Raw genomic sequence first — 17,597 nt, 5'->3', positions numbered from 1 at the left:
ATTACACCATGTATATATGTATCAATATATCATGTAGTATACCAGATGTATAATTTTTTCAACATTAAATGATAATTTATTTTTTATGTTTAAAAAGTTTCAAAATATGTATATACAAGAGAAAAAATTCAGAGAATCACTGTAGAGCAGAATACATAAACATACAGGGTCTTTTATAGGATATAAAAACTATGTCACTAAATTAAAAAAAAATCGAGATGTAGGCAAACTAGAACTTGTCAACAAAGAATATATTAACTATAACTAAGATGGACTAGGACAAACCTGCTAAACCACAAAGTGAAATGTCTTTTCTGTGTTTCCTACAAGCATGGTTTCCCTTTTCTGTGTTGAATTGTGTACATCAGAATCATCAACCTCTGGTAGATTATCGAGCACCTCTTCAGTCTTCTGTTTTTGTCCACATGCTGGCTTTCTAAAGGAATATTGGCTTATTTAAATTTTGAGGAAATGTCAGCCTTTAGCAAGTCATCAGGGTTAGGTTCCGACATGAGCAGCTGAATAGAGGTCAACACAGTTGCAATGTTAAGGATGGTTTCCAGACACATTTTGGTGGCAATTTGAAAACATCTAAACAAATTCTGGGAGCAGAATCAATGTTTGGATGATAGATTGGAGTAAGAAATTAGATCTGAGGAGGATTAAATGGGTACCTCTCAGGAATAATGACTTCCTGCTTGAAAACACACTTCTCATAAGGTGTGTTAGATCCACTTAGTATTCCTAGGAGCAAACAGAGCTCACACATCATCTTTTTCTTGCCAGCACATGATGCCTGGGGGTGGTTCTGTGGCTAACATGTGCAACTCTGTTCAGATGTGAAGTTCTCTGTGTGATCCCCAAACAAAAGTAAAACCACACACTAAGAGCTGACTGTAGTGCACTCAGTGTGTCAGCACACAACATGTGCACAACACACTTCATTTGTATAATTTTTATATCAGGTAAAATAATTTTCATAAACATTTAAAATAATTTCAAAAATGGTTTAGATCTATAGAATATAGCATATTGTCTTGTAATACATACACATTGTGGAATGACTAGGTAGAGATATTTAACATGCCACATTTTCTGCTGTACTTATTTTTGTGATGAGAAATCTTAATGTCTACTATGAACAGTTTTTGAGGAATGCTACACATCATTAGCTATCATCATCATGTTGTACAATAGACCACTTTAAGCATTTTTTTCTATATATTGAATTTTTTTTTTGAGAGGCAGAGTGGACAGTGAGAGAGAGAAAGACAGAGAGAAAGGTCTTCCTTTTTGCCGTTGGTTCACCCTCAAATGGCCGCCACAGCTGGCGCGCTGCGGCCGGCGCATTGCACTGATCGGAAGGCAGGAGCCAGGTGCTTTCTCCTGGTCTCCCATAGGGTGCAGGGCCCAAGCACTTGGGCCATCCTCCTGAACTCCCTGGCCACAGCAGAGAGCTGGCCTGGAAGAGGAGCAACCGGGACAGAATCTGGCGCCCTGACCGTGACTAGAACCTGGTGTGCCAGTGCCGCAAGGCAGAGGATTAGCCTAGTGAGCCGCGGTGCAGGCTTATATATTGAATTTTTTTAAGTTTTCTTTTGTTCTTTCTGTAACTTAGAATTAAATATACCTTTGAAGTAAAATTTTTTTGATTAACAGTAATTTATGTGTGTGTAGTAGTACAGTGTGACATTTCAATTTATTAGATAGTATATACTGATCAAATCAAGTTAATTAACATTTCCGCCACTTTGTTACTACTTTATGATTGGTGCTGTGGAAATCATCTCTGCCTTTGCTCAGAAAATATGTAATAGACTATTCTAAACTACAGACACCGCACTATGCTATGTAACACTAGGTTCTTACCTGTCTGATTTTGCTATATTACCTGTTATCCAACTTCCAAGTTTCCCCTATGCCTCCCAGCCTCCAGCAATTACTATTCTATGTTTAGAATCATATTGTTTTTAGCTTCCACATACAAGAGAGAACATGTAGTATTTTTCTTTCTGTGTCCGGCTTATTTAACTTAACTTAATGTCCCATCCATTTTGTCATGTGTCTGTTGCTCATTTATTTGTATGTATTTGTATTTTCACCATTTTAAAACTGCCTGTTCATATCATTTTCCCATTTCTTAAATGGATTGTATTTGTTGAGTTTCATGAGCTTGTTACATATTCTGGATGTTAATTTTTTATTGGGAAAATAATTTGCAACTATTTGCTCCCACTCTGTTGATTCCTCTTCACATGGTTAATGGTTCCCTTTGCTGTGCAAAAGCTTCTTTGTTTGTTGTAATCCCATTTGTCTACTTTATTTTTACTGACTTTGTATTGGCGAGATCTTCCATCTGCTTGTTCACTTCGCAGCTGGACACAATTCCCAGAGCTGGGCTGATCCCAAGCCAAGAGCCAGGAGTGTCTTCCAGGTCTCCCACGTGGGCACAGGCCCCGAACATTTGGATGATCTTCTACTGCACTCCCAGACCATAAGCAGAGAGGTGGATTGGAAGAGGAGCAGCCGGGATACAAACCAGTGCCCATTTTGGATCTGGCACCACAGGTGGAGGCTCAACCTACATCACCATAGCACTGGCCCCATAGTAGCCTCTATTGTTTTTAAGATTTATTTATTGGTTTGAAAGGCAGAGTTACAGAGAGGCAGAGGCAGAGGTAGAGAGAGAGAGAGAAGAGAGAGAAAGAGAAAGAGAAATGAAGAGAAGATCTTCCATCCATTGGTTCATCCCCAGAATGGCCACAGTGGCCTGAGCTTCGCCAATCCAAATAAGTAGCCAGGAGCTTATTCTGGGTCTCCCACATGGGTGCAGGGACCCAAGCATTTGGGCCATCTTCTACTGCTTTCCCAAGCCATGAAGTGAAGCAGCCGGGTCTTCAACCTGTGCCCATATGGGATGACAGCACTGCAGGTGACAGCTTTACCCACTATGCCACAGTGCCAGCCACACCATAATAGTCTAATGGAGTCTTTTGATTCCCCTAAATAACGAATCATGTCAGGTCCAGCATTGTGCCATAACAGGTAAAGTCACTAACTGCAATGCCACCATCCCATATGCGTGCTGGTTCACATCCTGGCTTCTCCATTTCTGATCCAGCTCCCTGTTAATTGCCTGGTAAAACCAGTGGAAGATTGTATTTGGACCCCTTCCATCCACGTGGGAGACCTGGATGAAGTTCCTAGCTCCTGATTTGGGCCTGGTTCAGTCCTTGCAGTTGCAATCATTCTGAGTAAACCAGCAGATGCAAGATTTCTCCCTGACCCTCTGTCCCTCAACTTTGATTTTCAAATATATAAATAACACTTTTAAGTTGTTTTTAATGTTTATTTGGTTTTTAACAGATTCAGTATGGTTTGAAGACACAATTCTAAGAACATAGTGATATTTCCTTCCTCCTTCCCTTCCTCCCTCCCCCTTCTTTCTCTCACCCTCATTTTTTCTACCTTTCTGAATTTTCTTAGTTTTTGAGACAACATATTTTCAATACACATTACAGTAAAAAGGTTTAATGCTTCACCAAGTAAGAAGTTTAGCAAGTAGAATTGGAAAAATATCCTAGTTTTGTGGGAATATAGACAATAGCTATAAACAATAATTGAGTGGAAGATGACAGCTTCACCCATATACAGTAAATTTTAAAGTAGTCACAGATCATGAAAACTATAGTAGCGTAACATTCTTAACTGTTGATTTAACAAAAGTATAAAGCAAAGTTTCACAGAACTATATTTTTAGCAATACTGATATACACAGGCATTATTTTCCTTTTTTTCACTTTTTTTAAAATTTTAGCTCCCACATATAAGGGAGAATATGAGGTATTTGTTTTTCTATGTCCAGCTTATGTCATTCAACATGATGTCCTCCAGTTTCATCCATTTTACTGCAAGTGGTAGAAATTCATTGTTATTATAGCTAAATGATATTCCATTGTGTAAATATACCACATTTTCTTTAGCACTTTGTCAGTTTTTTTTAGAAAACTTTTATTTAATAAATATAAATTTCAAAAGTACAACTTTTGGATTATTGCAGTTCTTCCCCCCATAACCACCCTCCCACCCACAAACCATCCCATCTCCTACTCCCTCTCCCATCCCATTCTTCATTAAGATTCATTTTTAATTACCTTTATATACAGAAGATCGACTTAGTATATACTAAAGAAAGATTTCAACAGTTTGCACCCACACAGAAACACAAAGTATAAAGTACTGTTTGAGTACTAGTTACAGCATTAATTCACATAGTACAACCCATTAAGGACAGAGATCCTACATGGGGAGTTAAGTGCACAGTGACTCCTGTTGTTGATTTAACAATTGACACTCTTGTTTATGGCGTCAGTAATCACCTGAGGTTCTTGTCATGAGTTGCCAAGGCTATGGAAGCCTCTTGAGTTCTGCAACCCTGACCTTATTTAGACAAGGCCATTATCAAAGTGGAAGTTCTCTGCTCCCTTCAGAGAAAGGTACCTCCTTCTTTAATAGCCCGTTCTTTCCACTGGAATCTCACTCACAAAGATCTTTCATTTAGGTCATTTTTTATCACACTGTCTTTAGTCATTCATCTGATGATGAACACCATCATTCATGCCAAATTTTGGCTATTGTGAACAGTGCTACTGTAAACATGGTGGTGCAGGCATCTTTTTGATACAATGTGTGCATATCCTTTGGTTATACACCCAGTAGCCGATTGCTCGATTATATGGCAAGTCTATTTCTAGTTTTTTAAACAAATCTTCACTGTTTTCCACAGTGGCTATACTTATTTATATTACATGAACAGTGTATGTTCCCCTTTTTTCATATTCTTGCCAGCATTTGATATTCTCTGTTTTGGGTTTTAGCCATTTTAATGGATGAGGTGATATTTCATTGTGGTTTTGATTTGCATTTCCTTGATGGATAGTGACAGCATTTTTCCTTACATTTGTTGGCATTTGTATTTCTTCTTTTGAGAATTTTCTATTGAAGTCTTTTGCCTATTTCTTAACTGGATTGGTTGTTTTTGTTATTATGTTTGTTGAGTATTTTAAGTTGCTGATATATTCAGGATATTAATCATTTGACAGATAGGTAGTGGGCAAATAGTTTACTCATTCTGTTGGATGTCTCTTCATTTTATTGATCATTTCCTTTGGTCTGCAAAAGCTTCTGAGTTTGACATAGTCCAGTTTGTTTAGTTTTGTTTTTGTTGCCTATGATCTGAGGGTGTTGTCCAAGAACTCTTCCCCTGTGCCAATGTCTTAGAATGTTTCCCTTACATTTTCTTCCTGCAGATTCATAGTCTCAGATCTTAAATTTAGGTCTGGGCCGGCGCCATGGCTCACTAGGCTAATCCTCAGCCTTGCGGCACCGGCACACTGGGTTCTAGTCCCGGTCGGGGCGCCGGATTCTGTCCCGGTTGCCCCTCTTCCAGGCCAGCTCTCTGCTGTGGCCAGGGAGTGCAGTGGAGGATGGCCCAAGTGCTTGGGCCCTGCACCCCATGGAAGACCAGGAGAAGCACCTGGCTCCTGCCATCGGATCAACACGGTGCGCCGGTCGCAGCGCGCCGGCTGCGGCAGCCATTGGAGAGTGAACCAATGGCAAAGGAAGACCTTTCTCTCTGTCTCTCTCTCTCTCTCACTGTCCACTCTGCCTGTCAAAAAAAAAAATTTAGGTCTGTAATCCATCTTATATTTATTTTGTAGATAGTGAGCAGAATGTACCTAATTTCATTCAGTTTTGTCAGGACCATTTGTTGAATAGATAGTCCTTTCTCCACTGCAGGTTTCTGAGGACTTTTGTGAAAAATCAGTTTGCTATTTATATATGGATTAATTTCTGGGCTCTCTGTCCTCTTAATTGATCTGTGCATCCATTTTTATGCCAATGCTGAGCTTTTTAAAATATGATAGTTTTGTATCACTTCTGGCTAATATCAAGTGTAAAATACAAGAGTTTTGTAGTATGCTTTGAAGTCATGTTATTGTGATACTTCCAGCTTGATTTTTCTTGCTCAGGATTGTTTTTATCTCAGAGTCTTTTGTAATTTCATATGGATTTTGGCTTTTTTTTCTAATTTTGTAAAGAATGTCATTGGTATTTTGATAGGGATTGCTTGAATCTGTAAATTAGTGTTAGGTGGTATAGACATTTTAATGATATTTATTATTGCAATCAATGAGCCAGGAATACTTCCATTTTTTCTATGTATGTGTCCTTGATGATTTCATTCATCAATTTTTTTTGCATTTTGAAATTAATTTTCTAATTCTTTTTTTTTGGAAACCTAATTAACTTTAAAGAAGCACCTAATAATGATAGACCTTTTGTGAGCACTTAGACATAATTATAATACAACTGTTTGAGGACAGAGGTCCTTCATGGGAAGTCAGTGCACAGTGACTCCTGTTGTTAATTTAATAATTAACATTGTTATATATAATGTCAGTGATCACTCAAGGCACTTGATATGAGCTGCCTAGGCTATAGAAGCCTTTTCAGTCCACAAACTTCATCAGTATTTAGAAAAGGCCATAAGCAAAGTGGAAGTTCTCTCCTTCCTTCAGAGAGAGAACATCCTTCTTTGATGACAATTTCTTTCCACTGAGGTTTCACCCACAGAGATCCATCGTGTAGGACATTTTTTTTTTGCCATAGTGTCTTGGCTTTTCATGCCTGAAATGCTCTCGTGGGCTTTTCAGCCAGACTAGAATGCCTTAAGGGCTGATTCTGAGGTCAGAGTGCTACTAAAGTGATTGTTGTTCTATGAGTCTTTTGTGTGAATTGATTCCCATGTTGGAGCATTCACTCCTGTTTAATTTTATCTATTATTATTACCAGACACTGAATCCTATCCATATGACCACTTTAACACTTAAAATGGTACATTTACCACCCAGCTTAAGGAGTTTTAGGGCCCCATGGCAAGTTTTTTAACTGTACCCTTAGAAGTAAGTCCATAGGAATGTATGCAGAACTACAAAGCTTTACAGTTACAAACTTCATACTTACAGCTTAAGGAACATGGTGATTCTTCTCACCATGCCTGCCCTCCCACACATGCTCCAAACCCTCCTCCTCCTTCTTCTCTTATACCCACTCTTATTATTTACTGAGATCCATTTTCAATTGACTTTATACACATATGTTTAACTATGTTAAATAAAGAATTCAACATGAAAAAAACTGTTCAAGTAAAGACAAGGGCTGTTCAAGGTATTGCTTCTCAAAGTGTCAATTCCACTTTTAAAGATTGCCTTTTAGGTGCTCTATTAGTTATCACAGGTCAGGGAGAATATATGTTATTTGTCCCTTTGGAACTGGCTTATTTTGTTGTAAATGACCAAATTTCATTTTATCACTGTGTAACATTCCTTAGTGTACCTATGCCATAATTTCTTTATCCAGTCTTCAGTTGATGAGCATTTGGGAGGATTCCATATCTTACTATCGTGAATTGAGCTGCAGTAAACATGAGGGTGCAGATAACTTTCATATGCTAATTTTGTTTCCCCTGATTACATTCTCAGTAGAGGGATTGCTGAGTATTATGGCAAGTCTATATTCAGATTTCTGAGGTATCTCCAAACTGTCTTCCATAGTGGCTTTACAGGTTTACATTCCCACCAACAGTGGATTAGGGTACCTTTTTTCCCACATCCTCGCCAGCATTTGTTGTTTGTTGAAATGTAGGAAAGACATTCTAACAGGGATGAGATGAAACCTCATTATTGTTTTGATTTTCATTTCCCTGAAGGCTAGTGATCTTGAGCGTATTTCATGTATCTGTGGGCCATTTAATATCCTCTTTTGAATAATGTTAATGTCCTTTGCCCACTTTGTAACTGGGTTGCTTTGTTGTTGTTGGGTTTCAGGATCTCTTTATATATTCTGGTTATTAATACAGTATCAGTTGCATAGTTTGCAAATAATGTCTCTCATTCTGTCAGTTGCCTCTTCACCTTCCTGTTTCTTTTGCGCTACAAAAGAATCTCAATTTGATGTAATCCCATATGTTAATTTTGGATTTGATTGCTTGTGCCTCTGAGGCATTTTCCAAGAACTCTTTGCCTGTGGCAATGTCTGCAGGGATTTCCAATGTGCTCTTGTAATTGATGGTATCAGGTCATAGATTTAGATCTTTAATCCATTTTGAGTAGATTTTTGAGTAAAGTGTAAGGTAGGGAGTGGTCCTGATTCATATTTCTGCATGTGGAAATCCAGTTTTCCCAGCACCCTTTGTCCTTGTTCCAGGGTTTGGTTTTAGCTACTTTGTCAAATATAAGTTGGTTTTAGATGCTTGGATTGATGTCCGGCATTTCTATTCTGCTCCTTTGGTCTATTCATCTGTTTTTTTTTTTTTAATCAGTATCAGGCTGTTTTGATTATAATTGCCCTGTGGTATGTCTTATAATCTGGTATTGTGATGTTTCTGCCTTTCTTTTTGTTGTATAAGATTGCTTTAGCTATTTGGGGTATCCTGTGTTTCCATATGAATTTCAGCACCATTTTTTCTCTGAGAAGAATGTTCTTCATATTTTTTTGGTATTGCACGAATATGTAAATTGCTTTTGGAAGAATGCATATTTTGATGATCCTGATGCTTCCAAATCATGAACATGGAAGATTTTTTCCATTTTTTATATCTTCTTCTATTACTTTCTTTAATCTTTTATAATCTCATCATAAAGATCTTTGACACCTTGGTTAAATTTATTCCCAGTGATTTGATTTTGTTTGTAGCTATTATGAATGGAATTGATCTTAGAAGTTTTTTCTCAGCCATGGCATTGTCTGTGTGTGCAAAGGCTGTTGATTTTTGTGTGTTGATTTTATATCCTGCTGCATTACTAAACTCTTCTATGAGTTCCAATAGTCTCTTAGTGCAGTCTTTTGGATCCCCTATATATAGAATCATGTCATCTGCATATAGGAATAGTTTGACTTCCTCCTTCCCAATCTGTATCCCTTTAATTTCTTTTCCTTGCCTAATGGCTCTGGCTAAAACTTCCAGGAATATGTTGAATAGCAATGGTGAGAGTGGGCATCCTTGTCTAAATAGGAAAGCCTCCAACTTTTCCCCATTCAATAAGATTCTGGCTATGGGTTTGTCATAGATGGCCTTGATGGTGTTGAGGAATAGTCATTCTCTACTCAATTTGCTTAGAGTTTTCATCATGAAAGGGTGCTGTATTATATCAAATGCTCCCTCTGCATCTGTTGAGATAATCATATGGTTTTTGTTAATCAGTTGGTTCATGTGACCTATCACTCTAATTGATTTGTGAATGGTGAACTATACTTGCATAACAGAAATAAATCCAACTTTTTCCAGATGAATGATCTTTCTGATGTGTTGGATTCGATTAGGTATAACTTTGGTGAGGATTTTTGCACCTGTGTTTATCAGGGAAATTGGTCTGTAGTTCTCTCTTTCTGTAGCATATTTTTCAAGTTTAGGAATTAAGGTGAATGGCTTCATAGAAAGAATTTGTGAGAGTTCTCTCCCTTTCTTTTTTTTAAAAAGATTTATTTATTTATTTATTTATTTGCAAATCAGAGTTACACAGAGAGAAAAGGAGAGGCAGAGAGAGAGACTGGTCTTCCACCTGCTGGTTCACTCCCCATTTGGCCATAAGGGCCAGAGCTTCATCGATCTGAAGCCAGGAACCAGGAGCTTCTTCTGGGATCTCCCACATGGGTACAGGGGCCCAAGGACGTGGGCCATCTTCTACTGCTTTCCCAGGCCATAGCAGAGAGCTAGATTGGAAGTGGAGCAGCTGGGATTGGACTAGCACCCAATGGGATGTCGGCACTGCGGGCGGCAGCTTTACCCACTACACCACAGCACAGGCCCCATCTTCCTTTCAATTGTTTTGAATAGCTTGAGAAGAATTAGGTCTTCTTTAAATATCCGTTATAATTCAGCAGTGAAGCCATCGGGTCCTGGGCTTTTCTTTGTTGCGAGGGTCTTTGTTACTGATTCAGTTTCCATCTGGGTACAAGTCTGTTTAGATTTTCTGTGTCTGCATAGCTCAACTTAGGTAGGTTGTATGTGTCCAGGAATCTATCCATTTCTTCTAGGTTTCCTGGTATGTTGGCTTACATCTCTTTGTAGTAATTCCTGATGATTCTTTTTATTTCTATGGTGTCTGTCGTTACATTTCCACTTTCATCTCTAATTTTATTGATTTGAGTCTTCTTTTCTTCGTTAGTTGGGCCAATGGTTTGTCAATTTTGTCTTTTTTTTTTTTTTTTTTCAAAAAACCACTTCTTCCATTTCCTGATCTTTTTTTTACTTTCCTTTTTTTAACTTTTATTTAATAAATATAAATTTCCGAAGTACAGCTTATGGATTACAGTGGCTTTTTCCCCCCATAACCTCCCTCCCACCCACAACCATCCCATCTCCCACTCCCTCTCCCATCCCATTCTTCATTAAGATTCATTTTCAATTATCTTTATATACAGAAGATCAACTTAGTATATACTAAGTAAAGATTTCAACAGTTTGCACCCACACAGAAACACAAAGTATAAAGTACTGTTTGAGTACTAGTTACAGCATTAATTCACATAGTACAACCCATTAAGGACAGAGATCCTACATGGGGAGTAAGTGCACAGTGACTCCTGTTGTTGATTTAACAATTGACACTCTTGTTTATGGTGTCAGCAAACACCTGAGCTCTTGTCATGAGTTGCCAAGGCTATGGAAGCCTTTTGAGTTTGTGGACATTGATCTTATTTAGACAAGGTCATAATCAAAGTGGAAGTTCTCTGCTCCCTTCAGAGAAAGGTGCATCCTTCTTTGATGGCCCATTCTTTCCACTGGGATCTCACAGAGATCTTTCATTTAGGTTTTTTTTCTGCAGTGTCTTGGCTTTACATGCCTAAAATACTCTCATGGGCTCTTCAGTGATATCCCAATGCCTTAAGGGCTGATTCTGAGGCCAGAGTGCTGTTTAGGACATCTGCCATTCTATGAGTCTGCTGTGTATCCCACTTCTCATGTTGGATTGTTCTCTCCTTTTTAATTCTATCAGTTAGTATTAGCAGACACTAGTCTTGTTTCTGTGATCCCTTTGGTTCTTAGTCCTATCATTATGATCAATTATGAACTTAAACTGATTTGCTGATCTTTTATTTCTTTTTGTTTCAATTTTGTTTATTCTCTATTTCTTTTTCTCCTACTATTTTTGGGTTTGGTTTATTGCTGTTTTTCTACATCCTTGAGTTGCATTGATAGCTCATTTATTTGGTGCCTTACCAATTTCTTGATGTAGGCACCAAATACTATAAACTTTCCACTTAACACTACTTTTGTTGTTTCCCATAAGTTTTGATTAATGTATTGTCATCTTCATTTTTTTCCAGAAATTTTTTTCTTCTCTTTTGATTTTTTCAATGACCCAGGAGCATGTTATTCAGTCTCCACGTGTTTGCATATGTTCTATAGAATACTGAGTTGCTAATTTCCAGCGTCATTCCTTTGTGATCCAGAAAGATGCAGGGTATGATTGTAATTTGTTTGAGTGTGTTGAGATTTGCTTTATGGCCTAACATGTTCAATACTAATGAAAGTTCCATGCAGTGGTGAGAATATGTATTCTGCAACTGTGAGATGAAAAGTTCTGTAGAAAACTGTTAGGTCCCTTTGGTCTGTATTGCCATTTAACTTTGTTGTTTCCTTACTGATTTTCTGTCTGGTTCATATGTCCATTGCTGAAAGTGGGATATTGAGTCCCCCATTACTATTGTATTGAAGTCTAAGTCTCCCTTTATACCTTACCATTTTTTTTTAAATAGCCAGGTGCTCTATAATTAGGTGCATATACATTTATAATAGTTACATCTTTCTGTTGAATAGATCACTTAATCATTACATAGTTCCCTTTTTGTCTTTCGTAACAGTTTTTATCTTAAAGTCTATTTTGTCTGGTATTAGGATAATAACTGCCTTTTTTGCTTTCTGCTAACATGGAATATCATTTTCCACCCCTTTACTTTCAGTAGCATGCATCTTTGTCGGTGAGTTGTGTTTCTCATAGGCAGTAAATAGATGGGTTTCGTTTTAAAATCCATTCAGCCACTCTATATCTTTTAACTGGAGAGTTGAGGCCATTTACATTCTAGGTGACTATTGATAAGTAACGGTTTGGCCTTGCCATTTTTCCGTAAATATTACTTTTGTTTCTTTGGATTTCTTTTGTACTTTTATTGAGAGATTTTCTTTCCTCATATTCTTTCATATTGAAGGCTTTGTTTCTGTATGTAGCACATCCTTAAGCATCTTTGGTAAGCTGGATGAGTGGCAACAAATTCTTTGAATTTCTGTTTGTTATAAAATGTCTTTACTTAACATTCATATTCTGGGTTGACAGGTTTTTTCTTTCTTTCTTTTTTTTTACAGGCAGAGTGGACAGTGGACAGTGAGAGAGAGAGACAGAGAGAAGGTCTTCCTTTTCCATTGGTTCACCCCCCAATGGCTGCTGCAGCCAGCATGCTGCAGCCGGCGCACCACACTGATCCGAAGCCAGGAGCCAGGTGATTCTCCTGGCCTCCCATACGGGTGCAGGGCCCAAGGACTTGGGCCATCCTCCACTGCACTCCCGGACCATAGCAGAGAGCAGGCCTGGAAGAGGAGCAACTGGGACAGAATCCGGCACCATGAGTAGGACTAGAACCTGGTGTGCCAGCACCGCAAGGCAGAGGATTAGCCTAGTGAGCTGCAGCACCGGCCAGTTTTTTTTTTTCTTAAAACTTGTAATGTATCTCACCATTCTTCCCTAGCCTGTTGTGTTTCTGATGAGAAGTCTGGTGTTTAAGTCTAATTGGAGATCCTCTGAAAGTATCTGGCATTTGTCTCATGTACATTTTAGTATCTTTTCTTTATGTTTTACTATGGAGATCAATTACAATGTGTTGTGGTGAAGACCTTTTCTAGTCATGTCTATCATGAGTTCTGTGATTTTCTTGTACTTCAATGTCCCTTTATTTCTCCAAATTAGAGACGTTTCCTGTTATTTCACTAAAAAGGCCTTCTAATACTTTCTCTTTCTCCATGCATTCAGGAACTCCTAGAACCTATATTTTGGGGAGTTTAATAGTATCTAATTTCTTCTTCTTGTGTTTTGAAATTCTGTATAATTTCTTGTGATTTGTCTTCTAAGTCAGATATTCTTTCTTCTGCCTCATTGATTATGTTGTTAAGGCTTTCACAACATTTTTTATTTGTTTTATTGAATTTTTTTTTCCAAGATCATTTTGTTTTCTCCTTATGATCTCAGTGTCATGGCAGAAATTTTCTTTCACATTAAGTGTGGATTTCTGATATGTTATCCCTCTTAGTATGTTTTTTGTTTGTTCTACTTAATACTTTTGGTTGAATACTGTAATCAATACACAATTCTTCTTAAGTGCTGAAACTTAACTGAAAAGTGAACACAGTTAAATATAAGAGTGGGAATAAGAGAGGGAAGAGATGTGCAATTCAGGACATGCTCAAGCTGACTTACCTCAAACAGTAGAGTTAGAAACATACCAGGGGATTCGAATTCAATCCCATCGAGGTGGCATGTACCAATGCCATCTCACTAGTCCCAGTGATCAATTTCTGTTCACAACTGATCATAATGATAGGACTAAGAACCAAAGGGATCACAGAAACAAGAACAGTGTCTGCAAATACTAGCTGATAGAATAAAAAAGGGAGAGAATGATCCAACATGGGAAGTGAGATACACAGCAGACCCATAGAATGGCAAATGTCCTAACAGCACTCTGGCTTCAGAATCAGCCCTTAAGGCATGCAGATCTGGCTGAAAAGCCCATGAGAGTATTTCAGGCATGGAAAGCCAAGACACTCTGGGGAAAAAAAAAACCTAAATGAAAGATCTCCATGAGTGAGATTCCAGTGGAAAGAATGGGTCATCAAAAAAGGAGGTACCTTTCTCTGAAGGGAGGAGAGAACTTCCACTTTGACCATGGCCTTGTCTAAAAATTATCAGAGTCAATGAACTTAGGGGGCTTCCATAGCCTTGGCAGCTCATGACAAGAGCCTAGGGTGATTACTGATGCCATAAACAAGAGTGTCTATTTGTTAAGTCAACAACAGGGGTCACTGTGCACTTACTCCTCATGTAGGATCTTTGTCCTTAGTGTGCTGTACATTGAGATTTAATGCTATAACTAGTACTCAAGCAGTATTTTTTACTTTATGTTTCTGTGTGGGAGCAAACTGTTGAAATCTTTACTTAATGTATGCTAAACTGATCTTCTGTATATAAAGAGAAACGAAAATGAATCTTGATGTGAATGGAAGGGGAGAGGGAGTGGGAAAGGGGAGGGTTGTGGGTTGGAGGGACGTTATGGGGGGGAAGCCATTGTAATCCATAAGCTGTACTTTGGAAATTTATATTCATTAAATAAAAGTTTAGGGGCCAGCGCCGTGGCTCACTTGGCTAATCCTCCGCCTGCGGTGCCAGAATCCCATATGGGCACCGGGTTCTAGTCCCGGCTGCTCCTCTTCCAGTACAGCTCTCTGCTGTGGCCCGGGAGTGCAGTGGAGGATGGCCCAAGTGCTTGGGCCCTGCACCAGCATGAGAGACCAGGGGGAGGCACCTGGCTCCTGGCTTCGGATTGGCATAGCTGTAGCAGCCATTTGGGGGGTGAACTAACAGATGGAAGACCTTTCTCTCTGTCTCTCCCTCTCACTGTCTGTAACTCTACCTGTCAAATAAATAAATAATCTTTTAAAAAAATAAAAGTTTAAAAAAAAGGATTTCATTATTTCATACATTTGCTTCTGATTACTTCCAAGAAATCCTATAATCAATTCCATTTCTGGCATTTCCTAATTCTCTTCATGTTCATAATCTAGTACTGAAGTATTGTATTCTGAGGGCATTGTGTTGCATTCCTTATTCTTATATCTTGAATTGGTGTGTTTATTATTTGTCATTAGTGGAGATACTCATTGCTTTGTGCTGATTTTTTTGCTGTGGTGGCTTTTATCTTTGGACCATTTTTCTGTGGATTAGTGGAGTGTCTCCTTTTTCAGTGAATACCTAGAGGTGTGTGGTGGGTGTATAGAGGGAGCTCTGTTCAGTGCTCCACAGTGATGGGAGTGTTAAGGTGACACAAAGGTTGGGTATGGTAACTCTCCTCATTTTTTTATCAGAGAGGAGGATTGTTTTGCTTTGTTGGAGACTCAGCATACTTCCTCTCGTCAAAGAACACCAGTGCCTGGGTGCTAGCCCCAGTGGGTATAATATTCATCTGAACTGCTACAAGGACCACACCATGGATCTGTGCAGAACTCAATGTAAGCACAGAACCCACAGCAATGTCTCTCACCAGGGAACTAGGGATCCCTGAGCCTGTGGACCCTCCCACAGCGACTGCCCAAAGTCCCAGCCACATCCTGAGCCCTCACATGCAGCCTCAGTGTTTTCAACACCCCAGCACTCAAGCTTCTTATAGTCAGAAGTACCCAGGATCCCTTAAGTTCTCCCCACCAGACTCAGGAGTCTCCACTCAGCTGGTTGCTGGGCACCAACATGAGCTGGCACAGTTGTTACCTATGTCTAAAATGGCGACTTCTCTCTGTTGGCTTGTTACATGACACAATTGCAGGTGATTGGGAGGGAGAAATGTCCCCCCTTTTTTTTCTCCTGTAGTTTGGCAGGCTAAATTATCCCCTACATGACTCCAAGCCAGATTCCCTCCAGGCTGTTCCTGTAGCCTTATCAGCATTGCTTAGTCTGCTGAGTCTGGTCTCACTTGACTCTCCAGAGCTTTTGTGGAGGCTCTTGCCTGCTGGATCCTGAGTTATGCACATCCACACGCTCCACATATATCCACTGTATCTCTCTAATTTGTGTGGAGATTCCTCTTCCATTTTTTCCCTAACACTTCCCTGAGACTGTACTCTCTCCACTTATTTGAAACTATCTTCTCCTGGACTAGAGCAGTAAGCTCCCTCCACTGCTCCATCTTAATCCTCTCCATTCATCAGTGTTTGATAATTTTCATTGTACAAATATTTCACTTCCTTGGTTAAATTCATTATTATTTGATTTTTTGTGGCTATTGTGAATGGGATTTCTTCCTTGATTTCTCTTTCAGTGAGTTCATTATTAGCATATTAAAAGCTATGGTTTTTGTATGTTTATTTTATAACCTGAAACTTTACTGAATTGGTTTACCAATTTCAACAGCTTTTTGGTGCAGTGTTTGGTTTTTTCCATGTACAGCATTATGTCATCTGCAGACATGTATAACTTGAATTCTTTTTCAAAATTCATGCATTTTATTACTTTCTGCACCCTAATTACTTTTGCCTAAATTTCCAGTACTGTATTGAATAAGAGTGGTGAAAATGGATACCCTTGTCTTGTTCCATATCTGAGGGAAAATGCTTTCAGCTTTTCCCATTCAGTATGATATTGGCTGTTGGTTTTCCATATACAGCCTTTATAATTTTGAGGAATGTTCTTTCTGTACCTGATTTGTTACAAGTTTTTAATCACAATGGATTGTTGAATCTCTTCAAATGCTTTTTTCTGCATCTATTGATATGATTGGTTTTCATTCTATTGTGATGTCATTGATTTGCGAATGTTAAAGCACACATGCATTTCTGGTATAAATCCCACATTATTGTGATGTATGATGTTTTTGATATGGCTTCTGATTTGATTTGCTACTATTTTCTTGAGAATCTTTGTGTATATGTTCATTATAGATATAGGTCTGTAGTTTTCCTTTTGTGTTGTGTCTTTCTTTGGTTTGGGTATCAAAATAATGTTGGCATCATAGAGTTTGGCAAAATTCCATCCTGTTCTATATTTTGGAATAGTTGGAAAAGTATTTGAGTCATTTCTCTTTGAATGTTTTGTGGAATTAAGTGGAAAACAGAATCTGCCCTTAAGGAATTCTGGTCTGGCTGAAATCCTACCAGAGCATTCCAGGCATGGAAAGCCAAGACATTGGCAAGAAATGTCCTACGAGAAGGATCTCTGTGGGTGAGACCCTATTGGAAAGAAGTGGTCATCAGAAAGGGCTGTACTTCAATTTCATTGAATTATAGGTCTGTTTAGATTAGAGGTTTTCCAGTTTATTAGCATATAGTGCCTCTTGGTAGTTTCTTTTGATATTTTGTATTTCAGAGGTATTGGTTGTAATGTCTTCTTTTTCATCTCTGATTTTATTTATTTGAGTATTTTGTCTTTTTTTTCTGGTTAGTCTGGCTAGAGGCTTACATATTTTATTTATGCTCTCAACAAAAAAAATCAACGTTTTATTTTGTTGATCTATCTTAAGAGTTTCAGTGGCATTTATTTCTGTTCTGATCCTTATTTCTCTCCTGCAGGTTTGGAGTTTGGTTTGTTCTTACTTTGTTTTGAAGTCTTGAGCTACATCATTGGATATTTAATTTGAGATATTTGCCTTATTTAATATAAGCAATTAGTGCTATAAACTTCTCTCTTAAAAATGCTTTTACTGTATCCCACAGGTTTTGATATGTGTTTTCATTTTCAGTTACTTCAAGAATTTTTTAATTTCCTTTTTCATTTCTT

At 38.4% G+C, this 17,597-nt stretch overlaps 1 pseudogene; it reads right to left on the bottom strand.

Annotated features, from left to right (window-relative positions):
• Window positions 1-288: 288 nt before the first annotated feature.
• On the bottom strand, window positions 289-15,916 carry LOC100347714 (ubiquitin-conjugating enzyme E2 T pseudogene; annotated as a pseudogene).
• Window positions 15,917-17,597: the final 1,681 nt, after the last annotated feature.

Source organism: Oryctolagus cuniculus, chromosome 1, assembly GCF_964237555.1.
Source record: "Oryctolagus cuniculus chromosome 1, mOryCun1.1, whole genome shotgun sequence".
NCBI lineage: Eukaryota > Metazoa > Chordata > Mammalia > Lagomorpha > Leporidae > Oryctolagus > Oryctolagus cuniculus.
This window is presented reverse-complemented; position numbering and strand designations above follow the sequence as displayed.